The sequence below is a fragment of the Meles meles genome, chromosome 5 (assembly GCF_922984935.1).
Source record: "Meles meles chromosome 5, mMelMel3.1 paternal haplotype, whole genome shotgun sequence".
Lineage (NCBI taxonomy): Eukaryota > Metazoa > Chordata > Mammalia > Carnivora > Mustelidae > Meles > Meles meles.
Genome location: NC_060070.1, coordinates 75,813,442 through 75,833,503, shown reverse-complemented (window position 1 = coordinate 75,833,503; position 20,062 = coordinate 75,813,442).

The following is a 20,062-nucleotide window of genomic DNA, read 5'->3' as shown; positions in this document are numbered from 1 at the left end:
GAAAACACTTTATAATTATGGTACATTATATAAATGAAAATAACATTTTAATCATAAAATATTTTACAAAATATATACTCATTAAATATCTAGTGTAAAGTTTTGCCACATCTATTGTGTGATGTTAGCTCAAGTGATCCATTGGTTCTTGAGGCTTCCTCTCCAGCAGGAAGTGTTTACTTGGCTCAACTTTACTATTAGGTAAATTGGTTGTTTAATTGTCTGCTGGTAATCTTGCCTCTGTCATACAGATGGTTGCTCACACTCTTCTCCCAATATTTTCTTTCTCTGTCTTTGTACAAGTCCTCATGTTTTTATGTCCTGCTCAAGTCTTGCTCATCCTTGGTGCTCAGTGTGTGTCAGGAAGTTAAATCCTTTAGTTTAAATTCTCCATAGCACTTATTAGGTATTTTACTGCTTAAAACAAGGCTATCTTATATTATAACATCTTTAACTGATTTGCATTTACAAAAGATATTTCAGAATCCCCCTGTGGTTTCTTATTCTTCTGCATAGTCTCAACCTCTATTAAACTGCTCAGTAAGAAATAACTACTTAAATGTCGACTAATATTAATGATTTGAAATCTCTAAAGTCAGAACCTGGATATTATGGATGAGTTTTTGTCCAAGTGATTTTAGACCAATCCTTCAGCAAGACAGGCAAAATAACCAATGAAATAAAGAAGGTACTATGATGGAGATGAGCAGGTACAGGAGGGCACTTTAGTGGAGTCTAGAAGTGACAATACAAATTGAAATGTAAAGGAGGAGAAGCAGCCTGTCAAACCAAGGGCAAGGCAAAGAACAAAAGGTTCAAAATCCATTAGCGGAAAAGAACTTACCTATTCTAACAGTTTTCTGAGGGCTGTGTGGATTAAATAAAGCACGGTGAAAGGAGAAGAAAAGGCATGGGATAATGAAAGATAATATGGCAGTTTTGTCTGCTAACATTTATTGTGTACTTTCTATTGCCAGATACAATGCTGATTATCTCACTTGATCCTCGGGAAAATCCTAGGAGGTAAATACTATAAACAACATTTTACAGATGAAGAAGCTAATGCTTAGAAAGTTTAAATAGGTAGGGACTCCAACCATAGAATGAATTGTAGGATGTAGTAAAGAATTCAACTTTTGTCTTAGTACAATAGGAAGCCATTGAAAGATTTCAGTTTACAGAAGATGTGATTCATTTCTATTAATAGAAAAATTTACCCTGAATGATGGGCAAACATGGATTGCTTAATTTCTCTCTCTTCTCTTCACACCTGGTTTGTATTGTGCCCACTGAATTCTGAGCCACTTTGAAAGAACAGAGATCTAGTCTTGTTTATTACCTTATGTTCAGTGCTTACCATGGTATGTAACATATTTTGGATGCTCATTTAATACTGATTGAGTGAATGGCTGAATGAACTTGACACTTGCTGATTTCCACTTGGGTCTCTGATATTAAAAGTTATATTAGCTTTTATTTTTTGAGCCCCATAACTAATCCAATGCCCATTTACCTTACCAAAGATTTTGTTGTGTGCTCAATTGCATACAGTAATGGGTGTATATTGTTCCTTTTTAGCTTTGCCACAATGGCTATGACAAATTCCACATGGCTGGGAAAGGGTGGATATGAGGGCTACAGCCAAAGGGGTCAGATAGGAGGTTATAGAAGTGAAATGGATAAGAACCATCAGGGCAGAGTCTAGGGCAGTACAGAATAACTACATCTCTAGGTTTCTGTAGATTGCAAAGTCCCATTCCACCCAAGGACCCCACTCTGTCTTGCTTTGTTCATTAGGCTATCTGTCTGAGTATTTTTTTCCCTCCAAGTCAGTAATTCTTCAATAATAATAGTTATTATATATGTTTTACTGGATATAATCAACCAACTAAATGAGGATCTTAGTACTGGTAGAGAAGTAAAGCTCATAAATTATAATTTAATCCTTTTTACGGCATTATAGGATTATATCCACTTTGGAGGGAAAAGGCAAAAATTCTAGTTTTTTGTTATTATAGGAATCACCAAAATGTTGAAAACTTTGATGATTTTTTGATTTGTAAAACGTAATACTAGATCTAGAAGTTGCTCAGTATTGGTCAGAATAGGCTATAGTTTGTTGTTATAACAAATTAACCTCAATTGTCAGTGCTTTATCATAAACTCACCAACATAGACAGAATTCTGGTCTGCAAGTTGCATGTAGTATCCTAGGATTACAGAGGCTCCATCATTTTGAAGTAGCACCTTCTGAAACATGTAGCATCTTTGATTGTTGGGGCACCAGAAAGATACATGGGAGATACATTGGTGGGATTTTCAGTTCCTCAATCTGGAAGTTACACATATACCTTCCACTATCATTTTATTGTCCAAGCTTGGTCACATGCTTGTGATTAACTGCAAGAAATACGGACAAGTAGGTGAAATTCAGTTGAGCATCCGGTCTTCTGTAATGCTCCTCAAACACCACTTTAAGAAGGGTAATAAGCCTGAGATTTTTAGTTGATAGTCGAGGGATCATATTATTCTTTCAAGTCTGTACTCTCAGATTTTCTTCTGCTATTTTTTTAAGAGTCAGTGTATACTGATTATTACACAGTCAGTGGAAGTACCAGATGTGTTTCCATAGTTCCCCTTCATGTAGGAGATTAAATAAACAGATGCCATTTCTAATTAGAAACTTCCATTTCTTCCTACTTAATATAAAATGTATCAAATCATTTCCAAATTAGAGATTTTTTTCTTTCATGGTTTTGTAGTAAGGCTCTCTAAGAGGGGTAGTCTTAAAGCTTTTGCTTGTCCCCAGAGTACTGTTCACATGCTGACTTATTTGAAACACAACTTCAAGAAATGTGAAAGCATCTTCCAATTTTTAAATAAGATGCAGTTGTGCTGTTTCTTAAATGATATACTGTGTTGGCATGGTAGCTATATGGTGTCATCATTATTGTAATAGCGAAGGTTTAGGCAAATGTTCAATTGTGTTTTCACTTATTTTGGAAAATTGTATTACACTAATAAATTTAGCAGGAAAAGGGACACAGTTCAAATATTTTAAAAATATCTTTCAAATATAGTTCTAGCATTCAAATTGAACATCATTGTAAAATGTTTTTAGAAATGTTGGAAAGCTATCTGTCGTATGCTTTCAAAGGAATTATTGTATCAATTGGGAGGTTAAATTGGAGGACTTCTGGATTTTCCTGGAAAGTTTCATTCATTTCTGTAGTTCTTTTACTTTAGGATCTGACATGCTTAAGATTTACTTACTTACTTACTTCTTTACTTCTTCATTTATTCTGTCTTTAATCATTAGGTCTTGGGTTCAGACATAGAGCACATTTCCCCCCTTTTTAAAATAAAAATTTGCAAACAGATTATTATGACTTTTGTGTTAACCTGATAGGTAGGAATTGTACCTTTGATCCCAGCAATACAACAGATGAAATACTGTGAAGTTCCCTCCAACTAATCTGTAAATAGAGACTGACTTATTTATAGCAAACATAATTTTTAATCACCGATTTTCTGCTAAAAGTTGGAAATTAGTAAGGGTAATAAAAACAGACAGCAATGAGAATCAAGATGCTGAAGAAGGCTTAGATCAGTGGCTAATTCTATCATATTTGTAGGAAGACTCAATATCTTAAAAAACATCAGTTCTCTTTAAATTGATATGTGGGACAATGACAACTATGTTAAAAATCAAAGCTGGATTTTTATTAAATATTTGATATACAGATTTAAAGTTTATGAAGAAGTTTAAGGGCCCAAGAATGGTCAAAATATGGAAAAAGAACAATCATGTTGAGGGGATTGTTTTAGCAGATTTAAGGTGTATCTTTATGAATTGGAATAAGTTTTAAACAATGACCCAAAAAGCCAGAATAGAAAGCCCAGAAACAGAAGTGTTAATCTATGGAAATGAATATATGTCAGAATCCTCATTGCAACTAACAGGGGAAAGCAGGAATCATGAAACACCTGTGCAGGTGTTATTTGTATGGAAAAAATTAAATTAGAACACTACAAATATCACACACAAATATCAGTTTCTGACTGACAAAAAAGATTTCTTTTTTTTTAATTTATTTTTATTTGTTTATTTACAGCATAACAGTGTTCATTGTTTTGGCATCACACCCAGTGCTCCATGCAGTACGTGCCCTCCCTATTACCCACCACCTGGTTCCTCAACCTCCCACCCCCCCCCCACCCCCGCCACCCCTTCATAACCCTCTGGTTGTTTTTCAGAGTCCATAGTCTCTCATGGTTCATCTCCCCTTCCAGTTTCCCTCAACTCCCTCTCCTCTCCATCTCCCCATGTCCTCCATGTTATTTGTTATGCTCCACAAATAAGTGAGACCATATGATACTTGACTCTCTCTGCTTGACTTATTTCGCTCAGCATAATTTCTTCCAGTCCCGTCCATGTTGCTACAAAAGTTGGGTATTCGTCCTTTCTGATGGAGGCATAATACTCCATTGTGTATATGGACCACATCTTCCTTATCCATTCATCCGTTGAAGGGCATCTTGGTTCTTTCCACAGTTTGGCAACTGTAGCCATTGCTGCAATAAACATTGGGGTACAAATGGCCCTTCTTTTCACTACATCTGTATCTTTGGGGTAAATACCCAGCAGTGCAATTGCAGGGTCATAGGGAAGCTCTATTTTTAATTTCTTCAGGAATCTCCACACTGTTCTCCAAAGTGGCTGCACTAACTTGCATTCCCACCAACAGTGTAAGAGGGTTCCTCTTTCTCCACATCCTCTCCAACCCACGTTGTTTCCTGTCTTGCTAATTTTGGCCATTCTAACTGGTGTTAGGTGGTATCTCAATGTTGTTTTAATTTGAATCTCCCTGATGGCTAGTGATGATGAACATTTTTTCATGTGTCTGATAGCCATTTGTATGTCTTCGTTGGAGAAGTGTCTGTTCATATCTTCTGCCCATTTTTTGATATGATTATCTGTTTTGTGTGTGTTGAGTTTGAGAAGTTCTTTATAGATCCTGGATATCAACCTTTTGTCTGTACTGTCATTTGCAAATATCTTCTCCCATTCCGTGGGTTGCCTCTTTGTTTTGTTGACTGTTTCCTTTGCTGTGCAGAAGCTTTTGATCTTGATGAAGTCCCAAGAGTTCATTTTTGCTTTTGTTTCCTTGGCCTTTGGAGACATATCTTGAAAGAAGTTGCTGTGGCTGATATCGAAGAGGTTACTGCCTATGTTCTCCTCTAGGATTCTGATAGATTCCTGTCTCACGTTGAGGTCTTTTTTCCATTTTGAGTTTATCTTTGTGTACGGTGTAAGAGAATGGTCGAGTTTCATTCTTCTACATATCGCTGTCCAGTTTTCCCAGCACGATTTATTGAAGAGACTGTCTTTTTTTCCATTAATACGCCTCTCTCAGAAATAGACAGATCATCGAAGCAGAAAATTAATAAAGAAATAAGAGCATTGAATGAAACATTGGACCAGATGGACCTCATAGACATATACAGAACATTCCACCCTAATACAACAGAATACTCATTCTTCTCAAGTGCACATGGAACCTTCTCCAGAATAGACCACATACTGGGTCACAAAGCAGGACTCAACCGATACCAAAAGACTGACATTATTCCCTGCATATTTTCCGATCACAATGCTTTGAAACTGGAGCTCAATCACAAGGAAAAGTTCAGAAGGAAATCAAACACCTGGAAGCTAAAGACCACCTTGCTTAAGAATGCTTGGATCAACCAGGAGATCAAAGATGAACTTAAACAATTCATGGAAACCAATGAGAATGAAGACACCTCGGTCCAAAACCTATGGGATACAGCAAAGGCGGTTCTAAGGGGGAAATACATAGCCATCCAAGCCTCCCTCAAAAACACTGAAAAATCCAGAATACACCAGCTGTCTCTACACCTTAAAGAACTGGAGAATCAACAACAAATCAAACCAACTCCACATGCAAGAAGGGAAATAATCAAGATTAGAGCAGAGATCAATGAGGTAGAAACGAGAGATACAGTAGAACGTATCAATGAAACTAGAAGCTGGTTTTTTGAAAGAATCAATAAGATCAATAAACCATTGGCCACACTAATCCAAAAGAAAAGAGAGAAAGCCCAAATTAATAAAATTATGAATGAAAAGGGAGAGATCACAACTAACACCAAGGAAATAGAAACAATCATCAGAAATTATTACCAACAGTTATATGCCAATAAGCTAAGCAACCTAGATGAAATGGATGCATTCCTGGAAAGCTACAAACTCCCAAAATTGAACCAGGAAGAAATTGACAACCTGAATAGACCGATATCTAGTAATGAGATTGAAGCAGTGATCAAAAACCTCCCAAAAAACAAGAGCCCAGGACCTGACGGATTCCCTGGGGAATTCTACCAAACTTTCAAAGAAGAAATAACACCAATTCTCCTGAAGCTGTTCCAAAAAATTGAAGCAGAAGGAAAACTTCCAGACTCTTTTTATGAAGCCAGCATTACCCTGATCCCCAAACCAGGCAAAGACCCTACCAAAAAGGAGAATTTCAGACCAATATCACTGATGAATATGGATGCAAAGATTCTCAACAAGATCCTAGCAAACAGGATCCAGCAGCACATTAAAAAGATTATCCACCATGACCAGGTGGGATTCATCCCTGGGTTGCAAGGTTGGTTCAACATTCGCAAATCAATCAGTGTGATAGAACACATCAATAAGAGAAGAGAGAAGAACCACATGGTCCTCTCAATTGATGCAGAAAAAGCATTTGACAAAATCCAGCATCCGTTCCTGATGAAAACTCTTCAAAGTATAGGGATAGAGGGAACATTCCTGAACTTCATAAAATCTATCTATGAAAGACCCACAGCAAATATCATCCTCAATGGGAAAAAGCTTGCAGCCTTCCCGTTGAGATCAGGAACACGACAAGGATGCCCACTCTCACCACTCTTGTTCAACATAGTATTAGAAGTTCCAGCAACGGCAATCAGACAACAAAGAGAAATCAAAGGTATCCAAATTGGCAAGGAAGAAGTCAAACTCTCTCTCTTCGCAGATGACATGATTCTTTATATGGAAAACCCCAAAGACTCCACCCCCAAACTACTAGAACTCATTCAGCAATTCAGTAACGTGGCAGGATACAAAGTCAATGTACAGAAATCAGTGGCTTTCTTATACACTAACAATGAAAATACAGAAAGGGAAATTAGAGAATCGATTCCATTTACTATAGCACCAAGAACCATAAGATACCTGGGCATAAACCTAACCAAAGAAGTAAAGGACCTGTACTTGAGGAACTACAGAACACTCATGAAAGAAATTGAAGAAGACACAAAAAGATGGAAGACTCTTCCATGCTCTTGGATTGGAAGAATAAACATTGTTAAAATGTCTATACTGCCTAGAGCAATCTATACTTTTAATGCCATTCCGATCAAAATTCCACCGGTATTTTTCAAAGAGCTGGAGCAAATAATCCTAAAATTTGTATGGAGTCAGAAGAGACCCCGAATTGCTAAGGAAATGTTGAAAAACAAAAACAAAACTGGCGGCATCACGTTACCCGTTTTCAAGCTTTACTACAAAGCTGTGATCACCAAGACAGCGTGGTACTGGCATAAAAACAGACACATAGACCAGTGGAACAGAGTGGAGAGCCCAGATATGGACCCTCAACTCTATGGTCAAATAATCTTTGACAAAAAAGATTTCTTTTTAATTTTAATTTTAAGAAAAATGTGGGACAGTATCTTTATAACATCATGATACAGTAAGAGTTCCTAAGCAAAGTGTAAAATGTTACTAGCTACAAAAGAAAAGACTACAAGTAAATTTATGACCTTTGGTTAATAACCATTAAAAAATAAAGACACATGTAACAAGGGATTTAAATTATTTAAAATTATTTAAAATATGTAAAGATACCATTTAATACTCTCTAAAGCAGTGAAGGTAAGACATTTTTGTCAAAGGTTTGCAAAAGATGAGGAGCAGTGGAAACCGTTATATACTTCAGAAATGAAAATTTTTATAACTACTGTGGAAAATACTTGGGCATTATATAGTGAAGTTGAATCATAATATACCCTACATTTATAATATTATAATAACAATATTAATATTATGTTATATATTATAGTACATATGTAATAATAATAATAATATAAAAGAACTCCACTCATAAATATTGTCAGGATTCTACCAAAGAAATAGAACCTGTAGGAAAAATAGACACTCCCGTCCTCTTGTATACTTTCTTGGTTCTCCTAGGTTCTCTCTTTATTTTTTTCCTGTTAGTGCTCTTCCCTAATTTCCAAGAAATCTCCCATTTCCGAGCTGGGCTTTATCTAGATTGTAGGAAACAGCCTCATTCCAACGAAGTTAGGATCAAACTATAAGGAGGGTTTGAAATGTTCTGATTGGAAAGCAAGCAACAAAACAGGTACTCACCTTTGAGTCCCAGCTATGTGTTCTTAGTTTGACCACTGATATTTTGATTCATTGTTGAACAATTGATTGGGCTCTCACACCACTCCTTGCCATATTTTTTATATCTTAACAACAATGTGTCAGTGAAAGATACTATGAAAATGCCATTATCAAGATTGTGAGGGGAAGTTGTTGCTCTCATTCCTTGCTCCCTCACTGCTGAGGGTCTCAAATCAATGCTGAATATTTTGTTTTGGCCTGCTCGGCATTTCTGCTGTCTGTGTTCTCAGTCTGCTCCATTTCTGCTCTTTTTACTTCCATCTCACTACTGAAAATACTTGCTATAGTTCTTAAGATGGGGTAACAATAAATATGCAGACAGGATTAGAAATTTGAAATATATGTAATTAGATTTTTATTCTAATAATTTTATTATTTACCTCATTCCTGCTAGTTTCCTATTCAATGTTTTCAGTGACAAAAAAAAAAAAAAACCCCCAAAAAACAAAAAATAGTTCAGTTCTTGTCTTTACTTAAATTACTGTTCACATATGCCGAGGAATAAATGCTAAATATTAATGCTAAATAATATATTAAATAAATAAATATAAAACAATAGCAGCAAAGACTCTTTCCAGTGGACCTTAATTGCTGTGGTCCATTGCTCACGGGGCTCTCAATCTCTTCTACCCCTTCATCCTGGCTTATCCTGGGCATTCCTAACTAGTGGCATCTCTGAGCAGCTTATCAAAAAAGAGCATAAGCTTTGCTTCCCATAGGTCTTCTCAGTATGAGGGGTTCCAAGGCACTGAACCCCAAGACTGAGGATATCTTGAATGGTCCAGTGAGAATTCAGACCCCTGGGCTGTAGCTACGTTTACACAGTCCCCCAAGTCCTTCAGGTAAATACAGAGCTGCACAAACTTTGTCAAGTTAACTCTACACCTGTCATGGGAAGGGGAGTGCCTAGGTCAGGAAGAAGAGTATAAAGAACTACATTTGACATTTTGAATTCTGGGTTCACCAGAGAGAGGTGACAATGACAGAAATACAGACCTACTAAATCTACTTGTATGAGACCACCTTCTATTTATCCCTCTTTTCAAATTACATTGGTTAGAACAATATTAATTGATGTTAATGATAACAGGTGATTTGTTTAGCATGGTGATACCTTTTTAGATAGGGGATGGTGAGAGAAGGGATAGGGATCCCCAAGAACTAGAAAAAATGGCAAAAGAAAGCTGAGGCCAGGTTCATGAACACATATTATCATTTTATCTCAATTTTTAAAATTGTTGCTGCTTCTAAGTGTTTAGGAGGAATAGAAGCTACTAGTTCAAGATGAAAAATGAAACCCCTTCCTTTCCACAGTCTCAGTAAAATTTCAGAACAGAATATATTTAAATTGTTTCATCTATTTAATTTTGACTACATAACATATAAACTGAAAATTTTTTAATCAAATACCACAGCAGTGTTTATTCTCAAAAGTAAGTTTCCTGTATAACCCATGCCTCCTACTCTTTGTCGCAGGGGCAACCACTCTTAACGGGGTCTTGTGAGTATTTACAGAATATTCTGTCTGTACAAACCATTTTCACGAAACTTATAGATGACTTCTATATAGACAGTTCTGTCCTTTGATTATTTTTTGCATATTAATGTGTTTCAGAAATCATTCTCTATCAGTATATTGATCTGCCTCATTCTTTTTAATGGAGATCATGTGGATGAACCATAATTTATAGGACCAATTCTTATTGTTGGGTGTTTAGGTTATTTTCACTCTTTAGTTACCATGACCAATGCTGTTAATAATTGAAGAGTTTAGAGTATAAGTGTGAGTATATTGGTAGGATGCCAAAAGTGGACTTGGTGGGTGGAGGGATATGTGCCTTTTGACAGAGAGTATGAAAAGGCTTATATAAGAGGTTGCTTATTTTACAGTAATGCTTACAATACTCAAGAGTGCCAGTTCCACCTACCCAAGCCTAACAGAGTTGATTTATAATCAAGCTGTGTGATCTTTATCAAGATGATAGATATAAAATGGTATGATATTCTATGCATAATCTGCATTTTCTACTTTCAGAATAGCTTTGAAAAACCATCATGCAACCAAAATTGCTGAATGTTTCTTTTCCTATCCTTTGACTCAATTCCACTAGAATGCTGGGCCTTTCCTTACTGGGATATGTTTACACATTACTTGATTGCCCTCTCTCTGTTATATGTATTGCACATACTTCCCAGATCATCATTTGTCTTTTGCTTTCAAATATCACATTTGTTTCATGCATATTAAAAAGTTATGTAGACAAATTATCAATATTTTTATCTATGGCTGCTACAGACTGTATTTCAACTAGATATATAGGTCTCATAATGAGACCTAACAGTTTTATAGTTTCAAATTTTATGTTTATTCCTGGAGTCATCTGAAATTTATTTGGTATAATGAAGGTTTGAGGGATTGAATAAATGTACTTTAATATGGCTTTTTTTTCCCAGCAAATTAATTCAATGATCCATTTTTGACCAAAGATTACAAATACTATGTATATAATTTTATAAATCCTGACACAAATTTGGGTTATATAGAGACACTGCATTCTATTACATTTGTATGTTTGTATAGTGATATTCCAGTATGAATCCTACTTTAATTAATAAAGCTTTACATTACAGTTTGTTATCTGATAAAGCTACTCTGTTTTTGTTTCTTTTCTCTTTCAGACATTTTCTGCCTATTCCTGTGCAAGAATATTTTGCCATAAAAATCATAGAATCACTTAGTCTAATTTTTAAAAATGTATTTTAAAATTATTAAGATAATCCATTCACCATTTTTATTGGGATGTGTAAAAATCCTATATAAATTTCAAGTCTTCCTATCAAAGAACAGAATGTGTATTTCCAGATCCTCACACACTTTTTGCTTAATTTACTAACTTTATTTACTGACATCTTTCATGTTGTTATTTGTAATGGGTTCTTTTCTCTTTTATTTTGTTTTGCAACGGAGAGTCATTTCCATGTAAGAAGGTTGTTAATTTTAGTATGTTGATATGTACTCAGCCAACTTATTGAATTCTCTTATCCTTGGTTATAGTTTCCTGAGTGAATGCCTTGGAATTTTCAGTTAGGACATTATATTTCAATGTAATATAATTTCAACGTTTCTTTAAAAACTGTATATTCCTTGTTTTTCCTTTTTAATTGCATTCACTAGAATAATGTTAGTTAGTCCTTATGTTAGTGAGTTTTTTGATAATGTTTCTGATTCTAAAGCGGCACTGTCATAAAACTTCATGCAATGATGACAACGTTTTATGTCTGTGTTATACAATATGGTAACCACTAGCTGCATGTGACTTTTAAGCAATTGAAATTTGGCTAGTGATACTGAATATCTAATTTTATTGAATTTTAACTAATTTAAACACAAATTTAAATTAGCAAATGTGGCTAGTGTACTATATTGGATGGTACAGTTCTAGAATTTTAACATTAAGCATGATGATACGTGTTCTTCAACCTACCCTATATTTTTTTTCAATTTTTTATGCCATTGGTTTTTGTTGTTTTTCTGTTTTAACTAAATTCTTGATTTATTTATTTTCATTCTTTTTAACTTATTACTGTAAGAAATGCTTAACCACTTTTCCTACTGTATCTCATGTATTTTAAAATGTCATATTTCATTAGTTATAGATTTTATGTAACAGCTTTGGTACTGTCTTTGACAAGATGTGGTAGGGTAGTCTTATTTTTCTAATTGTTAATTCATTGAAATATGCCTTGTGCATACATACGATTTTAATTTTTTTTTTCCTTTTCTCCCTTCTCACTACCCTACAAGCCCCTTCTCCCCAATAACTGGGCAGCCTGGAAGGTGTAAGGTAATCCAGTGCAAACCTAATTAGCTGAAAGTATTTGTTAACTTGAAGAATGGAGATAAGAAATAATTTAGAGGTGAGAACATGAACAGCTATTGGAGACAATGTGGTGTTTCTGAAGTTTAGTTCAGGTTAGGGCAAGAGCAGAGAAATAAATCCAACTTGAGAAAAAGACACTAAAAGGGAAAAGGAAAGAAGAAAATGTAGGAACTGGATATTGTAGTGGTCAAATATTCTCTTGGGTCATTTCTAGAACATCAGTGTGAACATAAGGAAGGCTAATTTCCTAGTTAATGTACTGGTTCTATATCAGTGCAAGATAATAACCTCTCTAAAAAACCAAGAATCAGAACTGCCATAATAGCCTGGTCCCTATCTATATCTTATCTGAAAGAAATATATGCTCCCCATTTTTTCAGATGAGTCAACCAAGACCTTTAAAGAATGCTTGACACATAGAGATTGCTTCCAAATATGTGTTTGATGAAAAGGTGAATGAATAAATGTTCAGCCAAGGTCAGAGAGCTGGAGACAGTTGGAGAATAAGGGGGAAGTGATCCTGGTGTCTTTCCTCTTGATGCCTTATTCTTTCTAGCACACCATATTCACTATTTATTAAATATAACAGACTTAAAATTTTATTTAATTGGATAGATATTGTTTCAGTTTCTGCTTTTCCTAATCTTAAATATGAGAGAAAGAAACAGCCAGGGCAAGAGCTTGTGAGTATATTAATTGTATACTATATATTAATATAATAGTATATTAATTGAAGTGTTTAGGAAACATGTACTAAAGAGAAGAACTGTAGAGGTATATGATGGGAATGTCCAGACATACAAAAAAATCTCATATGAAGTATTATCACTGCACCCCAGCAACACACTCACAATTAAAAGTTGAAGATCCCTCAGAGTAATTGCATATAGTAAGAAAATAGAGTACAGGTTATATTTGCTGTACCAACTCCAGTGGTTTGGTGGTGGTTTTCTGGAATACAGCTAAGAAAAATTCAGAGCTCATGCATGAGATCAGCAAGAAAGTATACATGATTGATTAAAATGTCTATTATGGCTATGGAGGAAAATGCAGTATTATTAATACAATAAATTTTCAACTCTGACTTATTATATTTTGCCTAATTGCTTCACATTATTCAGTGAATTAGCTAAGCTGACAGATGACTAAGCCATAGTAGACAATTTGTATGTATTTGTTGAACTAACTTTTGTTGAAATAAGCGCTTTACTTACAACAGTGGCTGGATAAAATTTCATGAGTTACATATGTAATGATCAAAGATATTGGAGGCATGCTGATAGGAATATAAATTGGAAAAGATAAGAGAATATCACCCCAGAAATAAGAATTGCATAGCTGTATTGCCTGGAAGTGAAGAGGAAGAGAGAGATTTCTTGATACCAGGGAAAGATGATTGACATTGCCTCAGATGCCAGTGGTCAGAACAAAAATGCATTTTAATTGCAATATTTGAGAGAAGTTCAATTAAGTCTACATTTTGAAAAGATTTGGGCTGAAGTCAATTAAAAAGTACAAGAGAACTAGGTTAAACTTGTGGTTAATGTGGTTGCACCATTCAGTGACATGTGGGACACATTCTTGGATGGAAGAAACCATCATCCAAGTTTAGAATTATTTGGAACCTGTGGCTTTTGAGATCTGAACCCAACCTGAACTTCTTGGTGCTGTGTATTTTCTTTTTGTTTTAGTTCCTGGCATGAGAACTTGTCATGTGTGTGTGTATGTGTGTGTGTGTGTGTGTGTGTATTCATTCTAACGTTTATGAAAAAAAAGTTTATCATAAAGCCAATTGGGAAATATATTTTTATTAAATACACTTTGATGAGTTAACTGTAAATAAATTAATATTTAGAGGATTAAATTTCCACTAAAACATAGAAAAATTTAAAAGTTGAAAAGAGAAATACTTAGAAAAACAGAGCTTAGGTTTTATCCAAACCAGAACATTTGTAAAAATAGCTAAAAAGATATTAGTTGATCTCAAATTGTGGTCCAGCTCAAAACCTTAAGTTACATTGTTTTCCAATATTCAGATTCTCTAGGATCCCCAAGCAATAGAAGGTAAAACTATTACTCCTTGGGGAAGAGAATTTCAGATCTCTGATTTTGGTCTTCTGCTCATTCATCAAACCACACTGGAACCTGTCCTTGGTTGGATAAAATATAGGGCCACCATGCAAGTTCTAAGAGCCACCTGGGAGAAATGATTAAAATCATATGGCTAAGCTCTTCAAAACATATAGAAAAATTGATATGCCTCTCCCTGTGGGAGGAAAAGAAATCCACAAGAATAATGACCTTAGTGGAGCCTTGGGTGTTGCTTGACTTCCAGTGTGTATCCTGCAGTGTTGCCAAATCTAATCTGCAGGATTGTGGTGTTGGCCAGCAGGAGAGTAAAATAAATGTATGGAATATGGGACACTGTTTGCATGTGGTTTTATGAGCATATGATTGTTTTAAGCAGTAAGTCTTTTACTATTTTACTCAGTTCATTGTGGTATTTAAATTTTTTTTTTTCACAGGTACCATTTTAATTTAATATGGTGGAGTGGAAAGAGCGTGGGTTTTGGAGTCAAGCATATTTGACTCTGTCATTCACTAGCTGAGTGAATTTGGGCAAGAACTGTACCTGGCATATGGTGTAAATACTTGTTAAAGGAGAGAATGAATGAATTAAAACAAATAACCACTCTTAGCCTCAATAAAATTTACCCATGCCTGACAGCTTTTGTTTAATTTTCGTGTAATGGAACCAGATCACTAGGCATTTAGTACAGAACACATGAGAACAGAACCTCTCCTCTTGACAAAAGGATCTTGACAACATGGTAGCAAGTTAGAGAACAAAACTAGCTTTATCATATATGAGAGAGAAATTAAGAGATCACATTTAGAATGGTTTTTTGCCAGTGTTTTGATTATGCAAATATTCAGCATTGCTATACAGTGCTGTTGTAACATTTTGCTCTTAGATCCTCTAAAATGAAACAAGTGAATGCTGGTTTTTGTAGTCTAATTTTTGGACAGCTATAACCATCAGCTGTAAAACAATATTCTGGAATCAATTGTTAAGATTATCAAATAAGAAATGTTTTCCATTGTTTGCCCATCTTACCCAGACCAGTTTCTAGATATTGCTGATTGCCCTAGAATATTTATATACATTCCAGAATAATGTTCTTATTAGCCCAGAGGATGTCTGTTAGTACAGAGCATCCAGGATGCCACTAAATCCATATAGGTTATTAGTCAGTTATATATCAACTTGAATGTTTGAGGGGTACATACATGCCTGGTGTGTCTTCCATTATGGGACCTCAGTTCCTAACTAATGAACGTTAATTATTTCTGATCTTTAATATAAATCTACACTGTTGGTGAGAATGCAAGTTGGTGCAGCCACTTTGGAAAACAGTGTGGAGATTCCTTAAGAAATTAAAGATAGAACTACCCTAATGACCCTGCAATTACACTACTGTGTATTTACCCCAAAGATACAGATATAATGAAAAGAAGGGCCATATGTACCCCAATATTCATAGCAGTAATAACCACAATCGCCAGAATGTGGAAAGAGCCAAGATGCCTTTCAACAGATGAATGGATACAGAAGATATGGTTCATATATGCAATGGAATATTACACCTCCATTAGAAAGGATGAATACCCAACTTTTATATCAACACAGATGGGACTGGAGATTATGTTCGTGAAATAAGTCAAGAATAGGGGGTCAATTATATGGTTTCACTTATTTGTGGAGCATAAGGAATTACATGAGGGCACTAGGAGAGGGAAATGAAAAGTGAATTGGGGGATATCAGAGGGGAAGACAAATCATGAGAGACTGTGGACTCTGAGAAACACTGAGGGTATTGGAAGGGAGGGGGATGGGGGATGGGTGAGCCTGGTGGTGGGTATTAAGGAGGGCACAGATTGCATAGAGCACTGGGTGTGGTGCATAAACAATGAATTCTTTTTTTTTTTTTTAGTATAGTTGACACATGATGTTATATTAGTTCCAGGTATACAGAACAGAGATACAGCATCTCTGTACATTATGCTATGCTCCCCACAAGTATGGCTCCTATCTGTCACCATACAACCATACAACACTATTACAGTACCATTGACTAGATTCTCTGTGCTGTGCCTTTTATTCCTGTGACTTATTCATTCTATAACTGGAAGCATATCTCTCCACTCCCCTTCACCTATTTTTCCCATCTCCCCATTGACAACCATCAGTTTTTTCTCCATATTTACAAGTCTGATTCTGCTTTTTGTTTATCTATTTATTTGCTTTGTATTTTAGTTTCCACGTATAAGTGAAATAATATGGTATTTTTTTGTCTAACTTATTTTACTTAGCATAATACCCTTTAGGTATATCCAGGTTTTCATAAATGGGATGATTTCATCCTAAGTGATAGTCCATTTTATATACAGACTACATTTTCTTAATTCATTCATCTGTGAATGGACATTTGGGCTGCTTTTTATAAATAATGCTACATAATGCTATTATAAATAAAGCTACAATAAACATAAGGGTGCATAAATCTTTACAAATTAGTACTTTGGGGAGGATAAATATCCAGTAGTGGAATTATTAGAGTATATATTTCTATCTTTAATTTGTTGAGGAACCTCCATTCTGCTTCCACAGTGGCTGTACCAATTTACATTTCCAACAACAGTGAACCAGGTTCCTTTTTCTCCACATCCTCACCAATACTTGTTATTTCTTATATTTTTATTTCTAGCCATTCTGACAGGTGTAAGGTAAAATCTCATTATGGTTTTGAGATGATATTTATAAATGATATATTTGATAAGGAGTTAATATTCAAAATATATGAAGAACTTATACAATTCAACTCCTTATATTCTTTTTATTACTACTTCTGTCTTTGTATTTGAGACTCTCATCAGTTCATCACTTGGTTTTCCATAACTCAAACTATCTCATAGTTCAAGGAAGTATAGTATTGAGGATGAAAATATGGGTTCTGAGCCAAATGCCTCATTGTGAATCTCAGCTTTGCCAGTTCCTCCATGCATGAATATGGGGTACTTACTTTAATATTGTTGTCTCTCAGTTTCCTCATTTCTTTGTTATACAGACTAAAAGAGTTAATACAAAGTAAAGAAATAAGAATTTTGGCAAATTGTAGCTGTTCAGGGAAAAAAATTCTTACGGCAGAAAACAATGAGACTGACACACGTCCAGGTAGTTGGACTATAGGGAGAAAATACAAAGCCAACATGGATATTTCAATTAGCATATGTATTTCCCATTTTAAAAGAATAAGTCAGCATTTTGATATCTACTTGACTTCTATGTATACTGAAGATAACATGATTCATTCTCTCGAAGTCTGATAATCCTTTGGCACTGGCAATAATGAATTTTTGAATCTTCCAAGTTGTGGGCCAGATGATCGAGCAGAACTGCCATTATGTTAGTTGTTCCCAGACACCTCTCAGTGGATCTATATAAGCCCGTAATGAAGTGTTCCACAGCCTGAAGCAAATGAAAATATAAAGAATGGACTTTTTGCAAGCCAACATTTTTAATTTAAAGGAATGTCCTTTATTTTGAGATTGTTAATAGGATATTTTTTGTTTGTTTGTTTGCTTCCAGACAAAATTTTTACTGAATTTGTTTTACTTTATTAGATGTGAGTTCCCACATTTTTTGCCTTGCTCTTCCTAACTAATCACTACCCAATTATTTCCTGAGCTCCATTCAGCCAGAATTTCTTACTTTCCCCTGACATATTTCAGCAGAATCTTCACATCTCATCAAAGTCTTATCCAAGTATTTCTTGGAGGACCAGAGTCTATCCAATAATGTCATCCCTATCAAATCCATGGAGCTACCACACCAAACCTAAAAATACTGTATAAGCCCCACCCCAACATGTGAGTGGGCTATTCCTACCTGCTCTTGCAGATGCTATAGTTTTTGTTGGCCCCTCTTCAGACCCCAGCTGCCAGTGGGTGCCATAATGGGAAAATAGCCCTTTTTCCTTTATATTTCTCTTTGATATGACTCAAAGAAGCATTATTTGGGGCCCCTGGTGTCATTAATGGTATTCAAATACCATCCCCCACAGTATTCACATGTCTACTCTTCTCCTGTGACTTGAATGAGCCACTGGGTCAAGTTCATCATGCCTGGCTTATTCAGGACCTTGTGCTAAAAGGCTTTGAGAAGGCCACTCCACCAGTATTATCCACCAGTGTGTCTGAACTACAACAGTAGATTGAATTTTTTTTCCAGAGGGTACAAATATATTTCCATTAAGACTGTTTCATCAGCTTAACATACTTAAAGTCCAGTGGTTGGTAGGAGGAACCCACGCATAGCTCAAGCTGAGTCATTACTATCATCATTTAGGAAGATTTGGATACATAAATAGCACCCAAACATCTAGTCTCGAGTTCATTTCGACTGTCCTTGGCAAATTACTTAATCTCTCCAGATGTTAAGGTTTTTACTTACAAAATGGGGATAATAGTGCCTACCTTATAGGTAAATTAAATGGGTTTATATATTTTAATATATATTGTAATATATTTTGGGTTAACATATTTTAATAGTGCTGTGTGTAGTAAATACTATGTACAGATCAGATATTATGTAATTATTAACTCTGTCACACTATCTCCTAGGATAGAAGCAGGCAGATATGTTTATCTTCATATTAAGTTGAGCGAGGGTATTCTGATATCATTTCTTTTAAATATACACATAATGCCTTAAAAGAGAAACTGTTATAATTAATTATGTTGTATTATTACATTTACTTTACACTTTACTCTGAAGAATTTTTAGACTAACAAACAGAGGAAATCTTGGAATGCAGCACATAAATAAGTCAATCAATTAGTTATAAGATTATTCTACATGACTAGCTGTGTAAATTGGCAAAAGCATTACATCAGATGATGGGATATGTAAGGGAATAGAATGGAAAATTTCCTTCATACTACAGATTGTCCTTCTCCTTCTTGCTTTTTTACCCAGCAAGTGGCAGGGAAGTTCAAATGACTGCTCACATTGTAGCTTTAGTTCAAGTCACGGCTCAACCTCACAAAGGCAAAACTGACAGTTCCAGATGTCCATTAGTCACGGCACCATGAAGACAGACCCCACCGATCAGTTTGTAAGCTGTGGGCATATCATGAAATTGTCTTGCTACCATACAGATAAACAAAGCGTATGTGCTATTAGTTCAGAGCTGAAGATAGAATAAGAATATTAACTTCAAAATCAAATGAGAACATGCAAGAAACAATACAATTTTTATTTTAAAAGAAGAAAATACAAACTCTGAGGACATAAACAAAGGTAGTGGTAATGTAGAAGAGAGCCTGATTTTTGTGGTAGTTTCGCCGTCTTTGATTATTGTATGGGGCAGACCCATGCTGGCTAAAATTATGTCTAGCACTTTACAGCAGCAGATTGGACTAGCCAGAGGCTTGGAACCTTGTGGATTTGTGGCTCTTCAGAAGTGCTTCTGTATTGGAATGTGTTTGTGTTTGCCTTTATTTGTTTTTAATAAAAAAAACTTGAAGAAAAAGTTTCTGCCTTGGTAGATTTTCTTTGGAATCCCAGAAAGGGCTCTTGAGGGCTCTGTGGCTCTTTTGTGATGATAAACCA